Source organism: Mytilus californianus, unplaced genomic scaffold, assembly GCF_021869535.1.
Source record: "Mytilus californianus isolate M0D057914Y unplaced genomic scaffold, xbMytCali1.0.p SCAF_12, whole genome shotgun sequence".
NCBI classification, from domain to species: domain Eukaryota; kingdom Metazoa; phylum Mollusca; class Bivalvia; order Mytilida; family Mytilidae; genus Mytilus; species Mytilus californianus.
In genome coordinates, this window is record NW_026262604.1 from 27,830,353 (window position 1) to 27,851,980 (window position 21,628).

A 21,628-nucleotide genomic window follows, 5' to 3' on the forward strand; every position below is an offset into this window, starting at 1 on the left:
AGTGCAGGAAAACTATACGGCAGGTTGTTTCCGGCCTGTTTTTTTGTTACTTTTGTTTTGTATCTGACTTGTACGACGTTTCAAGAAAGTAATAATACATTTTGCAAGACTAAACATTCGAGAAACTTAGATAGCCATAAAGCAGTAAATGTAAGTTATAGTATAAACACATTTTTTTTTCATTTTCCTTCAACCGAGAGTTTTTTTCAAGAAAAAAATCAGGAATCTAATAATTTGATAAAAAAAGAACCATTTCAAGTAAAAGATGAATGTTGTACACATTTAAGACTTTTTAAAATGCAACTTCGTAAAACAGTAATATATTAAAGAAATATTTTAGTGGTAAGTAAGCTGACGTTTGATTTTTATGGATGAAACGGAAAGCGGGGAGGGGGGCCTAATTTAATTTAAAATAAACAGACTGTGATCTTTATTTTGATGAAAAAATGCAGAATGTGCCATTCCATCCCCCCATTCCCCCTTTAAAAAAATCGTAAAAATCGCACGTTTGTTGCCAAATACATGAATTCAATATTCAGTGGTGGGGGTCCCGGGGGTTGTAACACCCCTTTTTTGAACTTTCGATTTTTTTTTTAAATTCATAATGTCTCTAGATTTGCAAGTGTTGATCGGGATTAAACACGTGTTACTATATGATCCAATCGCAGCTTACCGTCCAAAATTGATGACATAAGTTGAATGATTTTCTTCTAGATTTGCTGCTTATTTGGACGTGTATTACACGAACACTTTTTTTATAGGATCAATCGTGCATTGGTGAGTTGATAGGGATTTTATCTTTTGATAAGATTTGATTTTTATTTACTTATTTCCTGTCTTTTTTTATTGAAATATGAACGTCGGTATCATCATTTCTTTACTTTCAGCATTGTCCAAAATACTATTCATGTCCATATATTGAAGAAAACATTTATTGACCGATTATTTTGCTTCATAAATGGGGCGGTATGTTCTTTTCTGAGTATATTAACTATTTACTTTTCAACGCCCTCACCCAAATATTTTTGTTTAAATTAGCACTATACGGTATTCGGAAAATCAGGAATCATGCAGAACATTAATTTGTCATCTGCTTGACCATAGTAAATTTTTTCTCATAAAATTTGGGATCAAAATATCTTTTTTTAAGGAGAAAACCATACACACCCCCCCCCCCCTCCTTTTTTTAAGTTAAATGTCTAATCCCTTAGTGTACTGATATGAATAGTATTTTACTGAAAATGTTTGAAAAAAGATATTGATGCTAACGTAAATATTTTGTTTAATAAAAAGACAGGAAATATGTCGGTGAACCAAAAAGTTCAAATCTAATTGAAAGTTAAAGTGCCCATGAACTCACTGATCATGCACGAGTGAATCTATTCATAAAAAGTGTCCGTGTAAAAACTAAAAAGAGTCCGTGTATCATCTAAAAAGAGTCCGTGTAACACCCGTTAATGTACTGTTTTTCTATAGCTCTGCGGGGGGCAAAGTCGTACAATCACCGTTACCGTTTTTTTATACTATGACGCAAAATCCATGGACGCTCACGCGATCTGCTGTTGTCATTTAAAAAGTCTGAATGGAGAGAGATAGATGATACAAAGAACTTTGGTTTTTCAAACTGGTGAATCAAAATTTATTATAAACGGATAAATTGAAATGGGTGACTTGTCGATTAACTGGAAGAAACCGGGGAACGAAACATAGAAAATTTATAGAAAGTCAACGCAACGAAACAGCGAAAGTGTTTTTGTTTTGATGGATAGTTTTACGTACCCTAAAAGCACAACGAAAGGTAAATATTATCATGCACATTTTGTTTAATTATTGGATAAAAGCAGGAAGATGTGTGTGCTTTATTTTTCACGAAAAACTATTTGACTGTAGATATTTCACATAATTGTAAACCTGAGGCTGAGTCTGAGAACGATATTGTAATATAAATATAATTGCATTGGGTAATCCGTTTCATTATCTGTTTATATGTCAGAATGAGAATGTTACAGGATTAAGACACAAATACATCCAAAATAACCATATAATTTGTAAACCCTTTGACAATAAGACAAACTTGGAAAGGGGGGGGGGGGCATCATATACTTGATGTAATGTATTGAAATTGTTTATCTAATGTCACTACAGAACTTAATAATTTACTTAATTACTTTAACTGATGCTGACCTGCATAATCGTGTCTTATGGTGTGTGATATTTGTATTTGTTTATCAGTTGTTTTAAAACCATGACACTGTGCAGAAGACTTTATAATCTCTTTAGCAATTAGTAGCTATTTTACAATTAATAGATAAGGGTGCCCCTGGGGATCAATGAATCCGTGTCCGTTCGCGCCCAATCACGTTCACCCCCCTTTCACTTTCCCACCCTACACGTTCGCATCCTACACGTTTGCGCCCAATTTTTATTGGTTTTGTGTTTAATAATTTGTAAACGAGTTTTGTTAAATGTATTGCTATAAATATATATTTATTCATTGTTTCTAAATAAAGTGAGATTCTGACGACCAGTATTTTATTTTTGTGTTGAATAATTTTTAATCATGTTTAGGTAAGTGTATTGCTCTATATATATCTATATATATATATATATATAAATTATTTTTGTTCATTGTTTCTAAATAAAGTGAGATTCTGACAACGTTTTTTTAGGTGTTGATAAAATCTTAATCATGTTTTGGTTAGTGTATTGGTATAAATATTTCTTTTTTATTGTTTCAAAAGGAAATGGGATTCTGACAATGTTTTTTTTATGTGTTGAATAATTCGTAATCATGTTTTGGATAGTGTATTGCAATAAATATTTTTTTCATTGTTTATGAATAAAGTGAGATTCTGACACACATGAGATCAAAGGAGCCAAGCTGTTAAAAACAATTATCTTTCATGTTTTTTATTTTCAAACTTTTACTCATACCAAGCTAAATACATGCAGTATTTACATTTAAAGCAAGTTAAAACAACCATGACAACAATCACGATTTTTAAACACTCAACAACAACACCAAATTAGGCTGTGTATAAATACCAATTAGCAGTAATCATACATAATTAACATTTAATAATTAACCATCATATCAATTTAAAACAATATTTCATTTAAAAATTCCCAAATTTTTATTTATGAAAATAAAAATATTTTGATAGAAACATCTACAAAACATATAAAAATTTATCAGGTTTTTGAATAAAAAAAAAGGGTGCGAACGGACCTAGGGGGCGAACGTGTGGGGTGCGAATGTGTAGGGTGCGAACGTGTATTGGGCGCGAACGGACCCGATACCAGGATCGATTACTCCCCCTTTTCATTAAATTTAGATTTAAAAAATGTATATATATACCTTTTCATACATTGCGTAGGTAATAATGTACATGTAACCTTTTCCAAATTTTAATTATGAGCATGATGAGTGATTCCAGGACATACTGGAGTGAACAAGAATCACATTCTGGCATTACCGAGAAAATCATCACATTTGATTAAAGCTCAAATCTGAGGCTCAAATTCCTTATGTTATGTTAACTATGCAAAACAAGACTTGCAACTAAGAAAATTACAGGGCTTTGCATATGACAAGTACAATAAGCCTTAATTATCCTGAGTCTGAGACTACTATTACTGAGTACTATAACAATAAACATCTAGTAATTCTCAGCCTTATCATACATGTCATACATGTATTATACTTCTGATAGTTTTCCACACCTATTCACATATTTTTAAGCTGAAAAATATGACCCAGGCTATTACAGCGGCAGGTCTTATCACCTGGTTGAAGTTGTACATTATAAGAAGTGGACCCCTAGAGTGCATGAATGGTCTACTTTACATATACTTTAATGTGAATATAAAAATAAGAAGATGTGGTACATGTACATGTACAAATGATGTATGATTGCCATTGAGAAGAGTCCAATTCTCCACCAGAGATCAAATGACATAGAAGTTAACAACTATAATAAGTTATGGTACAAGATGACTTCAACAATGAGCAAAGCCCATACCACAAAGTCAGCTATAAAAGACATTTAATGAAAATGACAAATGTAAAACAATGCAAATGAGGAAACTAACAGACTGATACATGTAATGATTTATAACAAAACAAGGAACAAATAAACAAATATGATATACAGCAACAAAGTGAACAAACGACAACTTGAACCGCTGAATTACAGGCTCCTGACTTGGAACAGGAACATACAGGATGTGGTGGAGTCAGACTAGTTTATTGGTGCCAAACCTTCCCCTTAAGGGAGCTATAATTTGTTTTTTATGTGTGTGTGTGTGTGTGGTGGTGGGGGCGGGGGGTCTAGGATGAAAATAGATCAAAATAAGCCAATTTTGTCATATAAAAAATTTTAAGGCAATAAATTTGGCAGATATATTAATATTGTAACTTCATTTTATTATACATTTGTACATGTCATACATTATTTCTTTTAGCATTTTCAATGAAAGTACATTTTGTACTTCAAGAAGTAGAAGAATATAAGCAACAGAACAGAATTCATTTGAGGCATTGCTTTCTAGATTATATAATGGATTCATAGATTGTCATATTGATTTATGTGCATATAAGGAGCAGCAGGCAATAATTATTTTGTGATGAGAGGTATGTAATGAAAAGGATAACTTTGTTTAAATATTTTGTTTATTCATGTAAAATAAAGGCAACAGTAGTATACCGCTGTTCAAAACTCATAAATCGATAGAGATAAAAACAAATCCGGGTTACAAACTAAAACTGAGGGAAACACATGAAATATAAGAGGAAAAAACGACGTAACACACACAGAAACGAACTTTAATATAACAATGGCCATTTTCCTGACTTGGTACAGGACATTTTAAGAAAAAAATGGTGGGTTGAACCTGGTTTTGTGGCATGCCAAACCTCCCGCTTTTATGGCAACATCAAACAAAACACCAAAACGACAACATCACATGACAGGACCACAATACAAATAAATGGGAGAACATATAGGACAAAGAAATACACGAATAATAGCTAACAAAAGGTACTAGGCTTAAAATTCAATACGCCAGACGTGCGTCTTGTCCACACAAGACCAACCAGTGACGCTCAGATGAAAAAAGTTTGAAAGCCAAAACAAGTACAAAGCTGAAGAGCACCGATGACCGAGGACCAAAACTTCCAATAATATTTATGTATACCAAAGGTTTATTATATATACCAGTAATGTCTTGGATAAATTATTTATACAGGAATTACTTCACTTTGAAATATAAATTCTATGGAAGATAACCAGTAAAGCACTGTTATGGTTACATTTTTTTGTCAGATACCATACATGTAATTCAAACTATACATGTAGGTCTATATCAGCATAGGCTTTTATGAGTTAAAAAATAAGTGCTGATCAAATATGTTTACAGGAGTTATGCCTCTTGGAAATGGATATTGTAAGAAAAATTGCATTGCAAGCAATCCCACACACGTCTTCATTTCTTTTAGATTATTTATAATTTATGAAAAAGGTTAAAAGAACATACATATTTTTTTGCTTTTTGATAGCAAATTTTATACATGTATATCCATCAATTGGCGAGGTACATTGAAAAGCTGTTCTTTTATTAAATCGATGAAGTATGGTTTGTAACACAAATGACAACATATTGTGTTCATGAGTTAATATTTCCTTGTCTTAAAATAGTATACGCGAAGTACTAACATTGAACTATGGTAACGTTGTAACCCTAATGTTGTAGTGAATGACGTTATTGTATAGATTTCATAGCTACAACGACGATTAAACGAACATTGCAATCATAAGTATTTATTAAGATTCCACAACATGCCTATAAATGGTGTATTTAAACAATTTTGCCTATTTAACAGGAAATTAAGATTTACTAAACATCAAGAGTTAAGGACTTAATGTTGTTTTTTATACGACTTCAAAAAAAATTTGCAGTCGTATATTGGTATCACGTCGTCGTTTATGTCCGCGTCGTCGTAAGACACTTAGTTTCCGGACAATAACTCTAGTTTCAGTGAATGGATCTCTATGAAATTTAAACACAAGGTTTGAAACCACAAAAGGAAGGTTGGAATTGATTTTGGGGGTTATGGTCCCAACAGTTTAGGAATTAAGTGCCTAAAAAGGGGTCAAAATAAGCTTTTTACTAGTTTCCAGACAATATAACTTGTGTGTAAGTGTATGGATCTTTCTGAAATTGTACTACAAGGTTCCATACCAAACTAGAGGCTCTCAAGAGCCTGTGTCGCTTACCTGTATTTACTGATGCTTTTGAAATCATATAAAATAAGGTTAAAATCATAATTAATAGTATTAGATATTAGATATTATAATGATATCTAAGATAATAATAAAAAACTGCAAAATTTCTGTAAAATTACTAACTCAGGGGCAGCAACCCAACAACCGGTTGTCGGATTTGTCTGAAAATTTCAGGGCAGATAAATCTAAATCTGATGAACATTTTTGCCACTGTCAGATTTGCTCTAAATGCTTCAGTTTCAGAGATATAAACCGAAAACTGCATTTTACCCCTATGTTCTATTTTTAAGTCGGCCATGATGGTTGGAAGGTGGGGTCATCGGACACATCTTTTTAAACTAGATACCCTTATAATGATTATGGCCAAGTATGGTTAAATTTGTCTCAGTAGTTTCAGAGAAGAAGATTTTTGTAAAAGATGACAAAAATTTACGAAAAATTGTTAAAAATTGACTATAAAGGGCAATAACTCCTAAAGGGGTCGACTGACAATTTTAGTCATATGACTTATTTGTAGATCGTACTTTGCTGAACATTATTGCTGTTTACAGTTTATTTCTATCTATAATAATATTCAAGATAATAACCAAAAACTGCAAAATTTGCTTAAAATTACCAATTCAGGGGCAGCAACCCAACAACAGGTTGTCAGATTTGTCTGAAAATTTCAGGGCAGATAGATCTTGACCTGATTATTAGTTTTACCCAATCAGGTTTACTCTTTATGCTTTGGTTTCAGAGATATAAGCCAAAATCTACATTTTACCCCCATGTTCTATTTTTAGCCATGGCGGCCATCTTGGTTGGTTGGCGGGGTCATCGGACACATTTTTTAAACTAGATACCCTAATGATGATTGTGGCCAAGTTTGGTCAAATTTGGCTCAGTAGTTTCAGAGGAGAAGATTTTTGTAAAAGTTTACGGACGCAGGACACAGGATGATGGACGCCAAGTGATGAGAAAAGCTCACTTGGCCCTGTGGGCCAGGTGATCTAAAAAGGAAGGTTGGAATTGAATTGCGGGGTTATGACCCTAACTGTTTAGGAATTGGGGGCCAATATTAAACAATACTTTTCTAATACTTTGTAATAATTGCTTATTTCTTGACCAATTTCAATGGGGTTTTATTCTTGAATTCTTGGGGTTCTTTAATATGCTGAATCTAACCATGTATTAAGTTTTTGGATTTTGGGCCCCGTTTTTAAATTGGTCCACATTGAAGTCCATAGGGTCCAAAATTAAACTTTGTATGATTTCATCAAAAATTGAATTATTGGGGTTCTTTGATATTCCGAATCTAACCGTGTATTTAGATTTTTAATTTTTGGTCCCGTTTTCAAATTGGTCTACATTAAGGTGCAAAGGGTCCAAAATTAAACCTAGTTTGATTTTAACATAAATTGAATTCTTGGGTTCTTTGATATGCTGAATCTAAACATGTATTTAGATTTTTGATTTTGGGCCCATTTTCAAGTTGGTTCAAATCGAGCGCAAAATTTAACTTTGTTTTGAGTTTAACAAAAATTGAATATATGGGGTTCTTTGATATGCTGAATCTAACAGTGTATTAAGTTTTTGGATTTTGTGCCCGTTTTTCAATTGGTCCTCATTGAGGTCCAAAGGGTCCAAAATTAAACTTTTGTTGATTTCATCAAACATTGAATAATTGGGGTTCTTTGATATGCCGAATCTAACCGTGTATTTAGATTTTTAATTTTTGGTCCCGTTTTTCGAATTGGTCTACATTAAGGTCCAAAGGGTCCAATATAAAACTTAGTTCGATTTTAACAAAATTGAATTCTTGGGGTTCTTTGATATGCTGAATCTAAACATGTATTTAGACTTTTGATTATGGGCCCAGTTTTCAAGTTGGTCCAAATAGAGTGCAAAATTTAACTTTGTTTGAGTTTAACAAAAATTGAATATATGGGGTTCTTTGATATGCTGAATCTAACCATGTATTTAGATTTTTGATTTTGGGCTCCGTTATCAAATTGGTCCACATTGAGGTCAAAAGGGTCCATAATTAAACTTTGTTTGATTTCATAAAAAAATTGAATTCTTGGGGGTTCTTTTATATGCTGAATCTAACCATGTATTTAGATTTAGGATATTGGACCATAATAGGTAAATGTCTAATTTAAAATTTTTAAGTTCTTAGACCACATTCATTCTGTGTCAGAAACCTATGCCATGTAAGCTGTGTCAAATATTTAATCACAAACCAAATTCAGAGCTGTATCAAGCTTGAATATTGTGTCAATACTTGCCCCCATCTGTTTGGGGTTCGACCTCTGCGGTCGTATCAAGCTGCGCCCTGGGGAGCATTTTATTTTAAACTGCAGACAGCAGATTGATCATCTTATATTAGAAAAAGTTCATACTATACTGAGACGGGCTTAGGCTATACATATATTATTAATATTAGTTACACTGTTGATCTTTTTTTTTAGTTTGTTGCATATTGTTTCCATTCACTCAAAAGTAGAAATATAAATAAGTGAGCATCAGTTTATACTACGTCTAAAAAAATGATCTTGTTTTTGTCTGGACTTCTGGATTAAATTAAGATTTACAATTTCAGCTTGTTACCATGGTTACCAAATGAAAGGAAAGTACAGTATTAGAATCACTGGTGTACCATGTAGGTGCGGATGTCAGGCAAAAAGAACTGGTATCAAAGTAAGTTCATCTGTAGAATTGCAGTTAATTTAAATAATTTAATGTTATCTATTTAAAACTTTTTCAAGTGTAATTGTACATGTTACAGCATGTATACCATGTATACTGTTGTTTATTTATGTCTTTCTGATGTCAAGTATGCATCAATTTGGTGGCCTTCGGCTGTTGTCTACTCTATGGTCGGGTTGTTGTCTCTTTGACACATTCCCCATTTCCATTCTCAATTTTATCAAGGAATCCTTCTTCTGCTCCACACACACACACACACGCATAAGATGTCAGAATTTAAAATAATTATAGCATTTGCTTATATTATGAATTGTATATTTAAAAGTTGTTCTCGTCTTGAATATACATAAAATATTTGCTACTGAATCTTAAATTAAAATTATTAAGCTAGAAAAGTCAATCAATTATTGTTTTTGCATTATAGGAAAGAGTTTTCAAACATATAACAATTGAATAATTTCCTTATAAGATTTTTTATGAACCAGCATATAGATATAACATATTTAACATGTATGAGGAGATGAGGTACATGTATGATTCTCAATATGACAACTATCAATTCAAAAACCAAAGGACGAAGATGTAAACATTTCCTGGTCACTTTACAGCCATAAACAATGATCAAAATCCATACCATAAAGTAACCTATTATGGCTATATCTTGTATAAGGATGAAAAAATGTGAACCAATGAAAAAAATAAAACTACACACAGTATGGCAGACAGCACCCAACATAAGAAACAAATGTCAAAAACAGCCAGAAAGGGCTGGACTCATCAACAAGCACTTAAAAAGAAATAACAAAATAATAAAAGATGCAAAAATTATGTTTTCCCAAACTAAAGTATTAATAATTGCATAGAGTTTCTATTTCTGAAATACATGTTCTGCTTTTTGTCAAGCTTGCAAATTTATTTCACGAAAGCGAGACAGTGACCCTAGATTCTGCCAGGGGCGGCGTCGCTGTCCTAAAATTTAGGTTCAGTCTGTGGTTAAAGTTTTTTGTAATGTTAATTTCTCTCTTATTAATATTATTTATAGTAATCATGGTAATAGGATATTTCTATTTACTTAGTATGTGGGTACCTTGCAAGGTCCTATAGCTAGTGTCTGTCTACTCTGTCAGAAAGTTTTCGTGGTCAAGTCAATATCTCAGGTATTATAAGCAATAAGTTATACTTACTTTATTTGGTGTATGGAATTATTGTAAGGTGTAGATGTATAACTGGCAGTTGTAATGATGGCCGATTGAATTTTTTCAAAAGAGTTATGCCTCTTTGAAATATTAAATTTATGGAAAATGGCCTCGTAATTGCTCTCATTTTTTTTTATTAAACTTATAGTATACTATTATAGTAATGCCCTTGAAGGTCAGTTTGAAATATTTAGTATACAAGAAAAACAACTTTTTTTTTCCCCAAGCACATTTTTTATTTATAAATATTTTTGAGAACAAAACAACATGTTGTTTTTTTTAATCATGTTAATATTGCTCCTTGATAGATAAACTAGAGGCTCTCAAGAGCCTGTGTCGCTCACCTGACTCTACTTGGGTTTTTGAAATCATATAAAAAAAGATAAACATCATAACAGATACTTATAATAATGTTTGAGGCCAAATTTGGTGTAATATTGCTATGTTTGCTTTCATTCCATTCAGTGGTTCTCTAAAAGAAGACATTTGTATGTATTTCCCATAGGGTCCTATGTTAAACTAAGTCCCCCCGCTGGCGGCCATCTTGGATGATGGATCGGCTACAAAGTAACAACACTTGGTCAGCACCTCATAGGGAACATTCATGCTATGTTTGGTTTCATTACATTCAGTGGTTCTCTAAAAGAAGACATTTGTATGTATTTCCCATAGGGTCCTATGTTAAACTAAGTCCCCCCGCTGGCGGCCATCTTGGATGATGGATCGGCTACAAAGTAACAACACTTTGTCAGCACCTCATGAGGAACATTCATGCCATATTTGGTTCCATTCCATTCAGTGGTTCTCTAGAAGAAGTTAAAAATGTAAAAAGTTAACAATGACGACGGACGACAACAGACGCCAAGTGATGAGAATAGCTCACTTGGCCCTTCGGGTCAGGTGAGCTAAAAATGTGCGACTAGGTGGACATTGAAACTCTGTTCTTTTATTTCTACTTGCAGGAACTGAAAAGTAAAGAAACAGAACCAAAGAACATTAATTTTTAATTAATACAATATTGAGCTCAAAGTCAATCTAGTTGTCTTTCTTAATCATACAGGATATTTACAAAAAGCAGCTGCATACACATGCAACAGTAATAGCCAGCAGTGAAGACAATTAAATATCTGTGTATGGTGATATAGCAATAGAAATATCACATACATCATAGTAAAATAGAATATAGACAATAGAAATGGAGTATGTCAAAGAGACAAAAATATGAAAATAGAATATAGACAATAGAAATGGAGTATGTCAAAGAGTCAAAAATATGAAAATAGAATATAGACAAAAGAAATGGAGTATGTCAAAGAGACAAAAATATGAAAATAGAATATAGACAATAGAAATGGGGTATGTCAAAGAGACACACATATGAAAATAGAATATAGACAATAAAATTGGGGTATGTCAAAGAGACAAACATGAAAATAGAATATAGACAAAAGAAATAGGGTATATCAAAGAGACAAACATATGAAAATAGAATATAGACAATAGAAATGGGGTATGTCAAAGAGACACACAAAGTCATATGAAAATAGAATATAGACAATACTAGAAATGGTGTATGTCGAAGAGACAAACAAATGAAAATAGAATATAGACAATAGAAATGTGGTACAATGTATGTCAAGGAGACAAAACTATGAAAATAGAAGAGACAACAACTAAATAAAAAAAAAAAATTCTACTTGATATAAAAATTATGGAGCACTTATTGTTTTTTATTTGTTTGAGCTTTTGATTTTGCCATGTACTTTTCTGTGGAATTTGGTATTTTGGGTTTTTTACTTTTTAAAGCAACAACTCATCACAATGAAGTATTTACACTCAAAATGAGTTCCTGACAGAAAAAAAAGATAACAAATTAAAGAAAAACATATTAAAAATCATAAAAACGTTACCCTTAAAAACCTATCGCAAAAAAAAATATATATATACAAACCATGTTTAGAATCTATAAGAAAATAAATGCATTTGAACAATTAAAAACATATTTAAAAAATATATATTTAGGACCAAGATTAAATCATATGAAAACATATGTTTGGGCCAAACATATGAAAACATATGTTTAGGACAAACATATGAAAACATATGTTTAGGCCAGGTATGAAAACATATGAAAAACATATGTTTGTAAAAAACATATGAAAAACATATGTTTTTCATATGTTTACATGTATGAAAAACATATGTTTTTCATATGATTTTAAAAACATATGTTTTTCATATGTTTTCCATATGTTTTTCATATGTTTGAAAACATATGTTTTCATGTCGGGCCTAAACATATGTTTATATATGTTTTCAAACATATGAAAAACATATGTTAAACATATGAAAACATATGTTGCAATTTTTCCTATGTATTATTATTATTATTATTATTATTATTATTATTATTATAATTATTAAAATTATCATTGTTACTATAATTTTAGATTTTTGTAGGTTCTCTCGTGATCTTGTAGCAAACTGAGACCTCTTAATCAGTGTTGATGGAATGTAACTTTATTAAAACAAAGCTATCAAAAAGCTGGTCCTTTGCTTGAATTTTATCATTAAAGTTCAGAAATCTTTTTTTATGAGTTTATACTCCATATCTATTTTTGCAAGTATAATTCACTGTCAACATGGACAATACCTGTTGTTGCTTGTGTTGAAGACTCAGTTAGTAAAGTTGAAATGGCCGTATTTGAATAAGCAGATGTTGTACTGAATAATTCCGGTGTAGTAGAAGGCATAGTATGTGTTACTGCCGCAGGAGATGTGTTGTTCGTTATCATGTTCATAAAATCTGACGTTGATTCTTTTAAAGACGCAGACGTTGTACTAGTTGCTTGTGTATTTGTTACAGTCTCAGTTTCAGTTGATAGTCCTGCAAATAGTGGAAATATGGATGTTTTAAAAGCCGAATATACCAAAAGGATAATAGATAATAATAAGTGGGGAAAAAAATCAGTACCATGGCAACAATAAACTAGTAAAACACAACAAACAGTCTTTAACATCCAATTAGTAAAACTAATAGTTCGAACCCTACCAATAATCAGGGTTGATATCAAATATTTCAATTCATTTTGTTAATCTTGTTCGTATATATAGAATTTCCTAGCCAAGTTAGTCTTGGCGGAGACGTTGAACCCGATGCATCGTGAAGAAAATGTAAAGCCTAAATGCACACAAAACATGTAAAAGAATATACCATGATCATCATATCTTCTTTTTGCAGTGACAGACATTATTTCCCGAATAAATTTCCTCTGGTAGGGCATTAATTAAATACAACAGTGATTTCCTTATTCAGTATTAGAAAAACGAAGTAAAATAAAGTATTGTTTTAGACTTCGAAACTAGAAACTTCTAGAAATTGTTCATATTCAAAATTATGAATTTTCACATTTGTGAAATGTACAACCAAATGATTTTTATGTGAAATGTAAACATGGTAAAGGAAAAAACATTTTGTTCAGTTTGGTTTCAGTTATTTTAAATATCGGTTTAATGTTTATAGATTTGAGCGTTCCTGATGAAGGTAAATACAGAAAAGCGCTTTGGACAAATGGGATTTATAGTGATGTTTTCATTTCTATTGCATATTTTATACTGATTATATAATTTTGCCATTGGTGTCATTTTATCAAAACTGTGCTGCCATACATATAGTTTCTACTATAACCATGTATATGTAACTTACTTCAATGTACTTTTTCTGGTAATTTTTAAAAATAAGACAATGTGGTATGATTGCCAATGAATGAACTCTCCATCAGAGACCAAATGACATAAAAGTTAACAACTGTAGGTCACCGTACGGCCTTCAACAATGAGCAAAACCCATACCGCATAGTCAGCTTTAAAAGACCCCGAAATGACAAATGTAAAACAATTCAAACAAGAAAACTGACGGCCTGATTTATGTACAAAACAATGAACGAAAAACAAATATGATATACAGCAGAAAACGACAACCACTGAATTACAGGCCCCTGACTTGGGTCAGACACACACATAATGTGGCGGAGTTAAACTAGTGTGTTGGCTACAAACCTTCCCCTAACCTGGGATAGTGGTGTAACAGTACGACATAAGAACGAACTATAAAATCAGTTAAAAGGGCCCTAACTCATCAGATCAATACAAAGCGGAAAGACTTCTAAAAAAAAAAAAAAAGAAATAAAAACTGACAGATCTGAGAGTACTCGCAGTTAGTGACAGCTAGTTCAAAGTCAAAAACAACTAATACAAAAAATCATGCATCAAAGACTAAAATATCAATCAGTACACACCCAACATCCAATGGATCTAGTTTAAAGACGTCATTAACAGTCAGAAAAAACATGACCTTGTGCAATGTCATGATACAGATATCGACAGATTGTAGAGCCATGAATGTGCATATGTACATACAATAATATTTGATATATTTTAATTAATTTATAACATGATCAATATTATTACCAATTAAAACAATATTCAAAGATCTAATTAGAGTGTTGAATTTGTAACCTTTTAGAATAAGTTTATTTAAAGAATTGATAAACATTACCCGGATCGTATCTAAATTTCCGGGGTTTGTAAACAACATCTCTGTAAAAATTAGGTTGTGCTATCCTGTTTGAAATAAGTTTTCTACAAGTACAGCCAAACTTCCAAAAAACCAAATATTTGTATATATGGAAGAATTTAGTAAAGGTAGTGAAATCCCTGACTTAATTATTTGCCAGTAATACATAGATTACAGTCATTGAAATCCTAAACGTCGCAACAGATACGGGGATAGAGAACGAGTTGTGATATATAAACACCGTAAGATGGTGCCAAAAGGAAGATCACCGTCCTGATGATTTAACAAAAACTATCATCAAGATAACGGTAAGTGTTGTAGAATTTGTCAATTAAATGCAATTTGGACGGGTCTTTACTGAGTTTTGTCATAAACTATGATTCACAGTAGTACAAGAACAAGTCTACTATTAAAGGAGCGCAATTGGTGCCCATAGAAATACCTACAACCTATTGATAAACTTTATTGCCAAATAGTACATACATATTATCAAGGAAATTAACAGCTTGAATCGTTTCAACACACCTCCAGTAAGTATATCTAGCATAGTTATCTTTCTTATTGGAGAAGAAGGCTTTAAATGAGTATCAGCAAATATATTTTTACTCAGATTTACCAAACGATCATTTAATTAGATAGGAAAACTGATGTTTGATAAAATTGAATGGAAGTTAGTGTAAAGAGTTGAATTGGAAAAAATGTCAACAGAATCAAAAGGACCATCAAAAGCACGTTGTTTATCTAAAACATTCAAAGAATTTTGTACACTCCAAAAATAGTTAATTCCACTATTTAAGTTCTTTGATAGTAGTTAAGGAACTAGTTAGAAGCACTGAAATATTAGTTGTAGAACGATAACTAGAGGCCGAGATATAACGATATTTGACTGGTTTTCTGTGTAGTTTAGGTAACAAATAGTAAGGACCTTCAAATGTTCAGACGAGGCCTTAAACTGAGATGTGGTTATGATATCATTGTTTACTATACTTCTCTGTGCAGCGCATGGACTATAATGTAGGAGAATTTAAAACTTCATCCTTAAGATATTCCCTGTAGTATTACGACATACCACGACCACATTGTTGGCAGCTTTGTCGGCCGATACAAACATAAACCGCTTTGCATATACGTGAATTTGGTTTCTTATTCTAGAAATAGGCGTATTATGTACTCTTTTATTTATTTCTAAATTATTTTCAAACTGTGATTACCTATTTTCGAAACTGTAATCCGTTCATTCCATTTACTCCAGTAAGAACCTCCACATAATTCCCGGATGTTGCCTGGACAATAGAACTCATAGTAACATGTATACAATTGTGTGTTATCAATCAAAGTCGGTTTGGTTGCTCGACAAAAGCATCGATTAAACTGAAACAAAGAAGATAATGGAAAATATAATTTGAAAAAAATAGAAGATATCAGAGAAACAATCAAACATATAGATGATTTACAAAATGTAAGTTATAACAATTATTTTTTACGTAAAGACTTTTTACCTATATATCTTTGTATGTGTTACGAGGTTCGTCAAATATATCCAGAGATTCTTTAAGCGAAGTTTTAATTTGAAAACTCTAAAACGGCCTTTAAATGGACTGACGTTTATTTTTTTAAACGGATCCCTCACCTGTTTTAGTAGTTCTAGTATATATAGTTGTTATTGTTTGTGTTCGTTAAGGAAAAAAATAATAAGAATCTTGAAAAAGATATACAATTCCAATGTTATACAATTACTGTCTTTTGATGAGGTAAATCTGTGATTTTATTGACTATTGAAAACGGATATTCGCTGAGGTGAACGCCCTTTAGTTAGAAGAGAAAACAATGTATTTAATGACAAATGTTAACCATCACCAATTGTACCAAAATTATACAGTCATGACAAAAACCAATCAATGTTTAACGCGGTGAATATAACTTTTCTTCTGGTGATTTTGCTGTGTTATTTAATTCAAATAGAAAAACCTATTAACATAATACTAATATGGTATATTCTTGATAATATCTAATAATATCAAAGTTCTGTATAAATCTAATGGTATTATATCCGTCACAGACTGATAGTTTATCACACAAATTGCTATACTAATACTTATGAAATGACTTTTATAGTATTTATTCTTCACCTGTAAAAGGTGTACTGTTTACATATTCATTGTGCATTATTATATTTTTTGTAAATGATTTGAATGAAACAAATAAGGCGATTATGAGTAGTAAAAACTTAGTTTAACCCTGTTTTTTGTTAATATGCATGTCAAAGTCAAACTCGTCGATGGTTGGTTTTACCTATATAAAAATGTTAATATGTCCTTAGAATTTGCTATTTATCCTTGGTATATTTCACTTATACGGTACGTGTTAACACTTTAGACAATCTGACTTTGACATATGGTGAAAAGTAGCGTTGCAACAACTATATCTCTTAATATCTTTTTCTGTATTGATAATTTATTAATCCGTATAAGTCTGCAATATTCAAATGTTTTTGAATCTTCAGACAGTTAACTTCATGAAAATCAATAAATTTACTTAAGAACAAAAGGCTACATTTTGTGTACATGAAACTTTCAAACGAAAAGATAAAATAAATTAGACAACAGGTGAATATTTAAGCGTTGACTGCTTCTTTTTGTAAACTGATTGGAGTTGGCGGAAGCACATTTTTCACGAAGATTGGAACCAAATAAATTTGTTCTACGGGAAAGTTTGAACGGGATTATAAATAGTGAAGTAAGACCAACACAAGAAGGAGAACGTTTGATGGCTGGGATCAGACATCTTTCCTCTAAACAGGCAACCTGTTTTACTGCCCAGAACTGAAGAACTCCAGGGATCACCACATTTCTATTCATAAGTAAACTATGTGTATGGTTTTAAATAAAGAATTTTATCTTAAACGTTTTGAGATTTTGATTTTGCCATTAGTTAAGGGACTTTCCGTTTTGAATTTTCCTTCGAGTTCAATATTTTTGTTATTTTACTTTTTTTCTTTACGTCAAATTCATTCTTATTGGCCAAAAACCTCACATTGAACGAATCTTTGTCACTTTTAAAAAAGATCAAAAGTGACAACATTTCAACTACATGCGCCAAAAAAAAAACTGCTTGGTATGTCGCAAAACAAAAGCAGAATTAAGACGGCAGACGAAAATTAAGCAAAACGAATAAAAATGTGCTCCTACAGGAATGTTGTAAAAATTGAAAAGAATTTGATCAAAATCAAAACGACTTTCCACAGAGTGGTAGAAAGATGTAAAAATGATATATACAAATGTCGCTGAATTTAAGGCCACGATTCAAATATTCCATGACTATAAGCATGATAAGTATTAGTCATAACAACATGAACATGTACAAATTGGCAAATAAGGTGGAACATCCTGACCCCAGATAAGGAAAAATAAAGAGAAACAAATGAACATGCTAGTGTTTTCATTAAATGTCTTTCAATCAGTCCTTTCTTCTATATATCTTCGATTTTTAAAAGTTCGATTGACATCGATCTCGAAAGGGTTTTTTTTCAAGAAAAGCGCCTTGAATGTACTTAATATAACTTGACTATATATCTTTTTGATTTTTATCAGTACAGTTTAAATGACACTCCTCGATTCCTGCAGCAAATTGCATAGGGAGTATTGGTTTCATTACTTACAAAATATCTCGGATTAGCTGCTCCACATACTGATTTTTTTATCTCAAGTTCTGACCCAAAGTTAATTATAGCAAAATTTCAAGTTTAAGTATGATGTAATTTTTCTTAAATTTAGGTTGCAACTGCCAAAGCTAATTGACCATCAAGAATGATGCTTATTTTGATAACGCTGGCCGTGTTTTTATGCTTTGAACATTTTTGTTTACTTTTGGCTTAACAGATGTTAGTGCCGATTGTACTGAATCCAGTAAACATGTGTATTGTGCATGAACATCTACCTTAATAATGCTATTCTAAGCTTAAAAACTTACAATTGTTCCAGAATATTGATAATTGATATCAGCAGCATAGCACTTGTTTTCACACCAATTGTTAGTAACGGCATTATCCGTGGTAAGCAAATACCAACTTAGGTAGGAGACTGTATAGCATTGATAAACCACTGCACAATCTAAAAAGATGAGACAATTTTTATATGACACTTATAAATCAGCTAGATCTGGTTTTTGCGTTATCTTATTCCCTTATAAACCTTAAACATTGTATACATGTATGGGAAAATTCTTCATCAAAAATTAAGATTTCCTTACGTTATCTATCAAAAATATAATTGTTGTAAATTCCCTTTCTTTGAAGCAAATTGTTCATACAATGACGTGCTATTTACTTAAGGATTGCTTATGTTCAGGTGACTAAACATTCTTACTTTAACCGTAACCTCGGCAATTCCTCAATACAAAAATATACATTTGGAATATTTTTGAATGGTGCAAATCATGTATGAGTTAAATGAGAATGGTTAATAGAGCATTGTATAATGTATGGAATGATGCAAATTGTAATAATGTATGGCGTATGATGCATGCGGTAATGGTGTAAGGGGTAATGGTGTATGGTGAATGGTGAATGGGGTAATGGTTTAAAGGGTAATGTTGTATGGTGAATGGTAAATGGGTAAATGTTGTATGGGGTAATAATGTTTGGCGTATGATGCATGGGGTAATGGTGTAATGGGTAATGTTGTATGGTGAATGGTGTTAAAATGGAAAGTTTACATCAATCAAGGACTGAAAGTATACCGTACGGTATGCGCTTTTTTTTAAACAAAATGAATGTGCCATATCTCAATTTCCATATTGAAAGTACATGGAGACTATACGGAAAATACATCAACTTTAATAACACAAACAAAAGAGAAAATCAGATGTCAACTTAAAATTTCTAACAGTTGAAAATTGTCTTTATCATTTCCCAAGTTATAAAATAAGACAATATTAGTCTACTGATGTTTAAATCTGATGAATTGCTTTAGAAGAAACAAATCAAGGTAACAAACATAAACTGTGGAAATCGCTTGAACTCCAAGCGAGAAAGGGTTCGTCGACAGGACAAACGTTTTCCCTGCTATGGCCCATCATCGGCGATACGAATCAACACTCAGTCAATTTTTCACAATCGGGAATAGAACAGAATCGGTAAATATTCAGGTCATACAACTTTTAAAGATCTAAGACCCGGAGAATATAACGCTAGTGATATAACCTCCACTTTTCTTGTGCAGTCTTGGTGTCTTATTACCTATGGTTTGCCAGATGGGATGCGTTTAGCGGAGATAGTTTACTTATTAACATATTCTAATTGTTATAGCTTTCAATAGTAGGTAATACATTTAGTTTGAATATTTAATCAAACTAATAATGTACATTTGAAATATAATATTGTTTGATAGTTTACACGCACTGTCATAATTGGTCTTGTTTTAGTTTTTTTCCACAAAACTAGATCAGGCGGCAATCGATTGTTTGTAAGAGAAAATGAGTCGTTTAACTCCTTGGTATTTGTTGTCGTCTAAATTTTTGTATCGTTATCCTTCTTTATGTCCTTTATATGTATATTGGTTGGGATGACAACAGTTGCTCGGGAGGGCAAGAAGTATATGTTTAAATATTAGCCTTAGTCTTGTAACTAATGGCTAGAGGATTAAGGCTTTAACAGGTAGAACATATCCTTGGTCATCTGGGACATACTTATCAAATACACAGCCGTTACGTACAAATAGATAATGTATACGCCATACAATGAGGCAGATGGCATGTTTATACTGAGATATAGGAAATGGTCAAGTTGTCAAGTTTGTAGTGGATCTCAAAATTTATGTAATCTATTTATCTGGGTTGGATTCAAGTAAAATATCTTGCTTTTACAAAATACTGTGTTCGATAATTACAAACGTGAATTTCATCGAACAAATATATGCCGAATCAGTGGAGATAGGAATGGAAGTCAGAATATTTCCATTTCTGTAAGATTTAAAGAAATATTACTGAAAATCTTCCTTATAAATCTTAAAGAACACAACATGATTTACTCCGTGTAGATATGAAGCGAGATATTTATGACACTTTAATTTTAAATTATGTTGGCATTTTGTATAAGTAAGAAATATCTAAAATCTATCGTTTATTGATATAACATTACAGTCTGTTTATCGACAAGTGCACGAAATAGTTTTTGTACATACATCATGTGAGCTTGACGGTTTAACTGCTTGCTCATATTGTCTGATTGTTATATGGAGAGAAACAAGTATAATGAGTATCTAAAATTCTCCAAACGAAATTAAAATTGTTATTTTCATTCTTGTTTATGTCTAGCATTCAATTTTATGTTACTAAAACATAGATAATGTATTCCTCTAACATTTGAAAGATCCAATGTTTCTGGTGCAACTAGATTTATAACTTGCAAGCTAGCAGCTAGCTATGTTTGCCAAAAGACTGCATTAGATCAAAAGTTATTTCAAGATTGCTAATACACATTCAGACCAGTATCGGTTTAGGTAAAGACTGGTTTAGCCGATTTGAAGACTCAAAACTTGTATAGTTTAGCGTAAGACCACTGTCCTACGTTAGGGTGTCGTCAGGCGCTTAAAACAATGTTAAAGTAGATGAAGAGTCTACATTCAAATAAATAAACAAGTTTAATTATTTTCCAAAATGTAAATTATGTCGAGCTTTCTTTCAAAAATATAATGAAAAGTATTTGTCAGTGAGCTTTTTTCATGCTTCACCTATTATTGTCAGGTTTGTACAGATTATACATTTAAACACCGACTTTTGTGAAAGAAAACTGAAAGATATAATTTTAAGATAAACTTTGTGCTTTCAGAAAATTAAAAGAAACATTGGGGTTTCCTGGACTCGTTTTCGTGCTACAAAACAAA

General features: G+C 31.8%; 1 protein-coding gene and 1 long non-coding RNA gene across 6 annotated transcripts in view; one reads left to right on the forward strand and one right to left on the reverse strand.

The window, feature by feature from the left end:
* LOC127721653 (uncharacterized) overlaps nucleotides 1-11,200 on the forward strand; it is a 36,442-nt gene extending 25,242 nt beyond the window's left edge. For 2 of the 5 annotated variants that reach the window (XR_007991376.1, XR_007991375.1), the window contains exons 2-4: nucleotides 4,465-4,633; nucleotides 8,869-8,966; nucleotides 11,134-11,200. This is a non-coding gene — a long non-coding RNA (uncharacterized LOC127721653). Of the gene's footprint in view, nucleotides 1-1,394; nucleotides 1,799-4,464; nucleotides 4,634-8,868; nucleotides 8,967-11,133 lie in introns of those variants that run through there. The other 3 variants (XR_007991373.1, XR_007991372.1, XR_007991374.1) reach the window with 3 other exon arrangements.
* Nucleotides 1-21,628, reverse strand: part of LOC127722375 (uncharacterized) — a 175,759-nt gene that overhangs the window by 28,636 nt on the left and 125,495 nt on the right. The window lies entirely within an intron of this gene.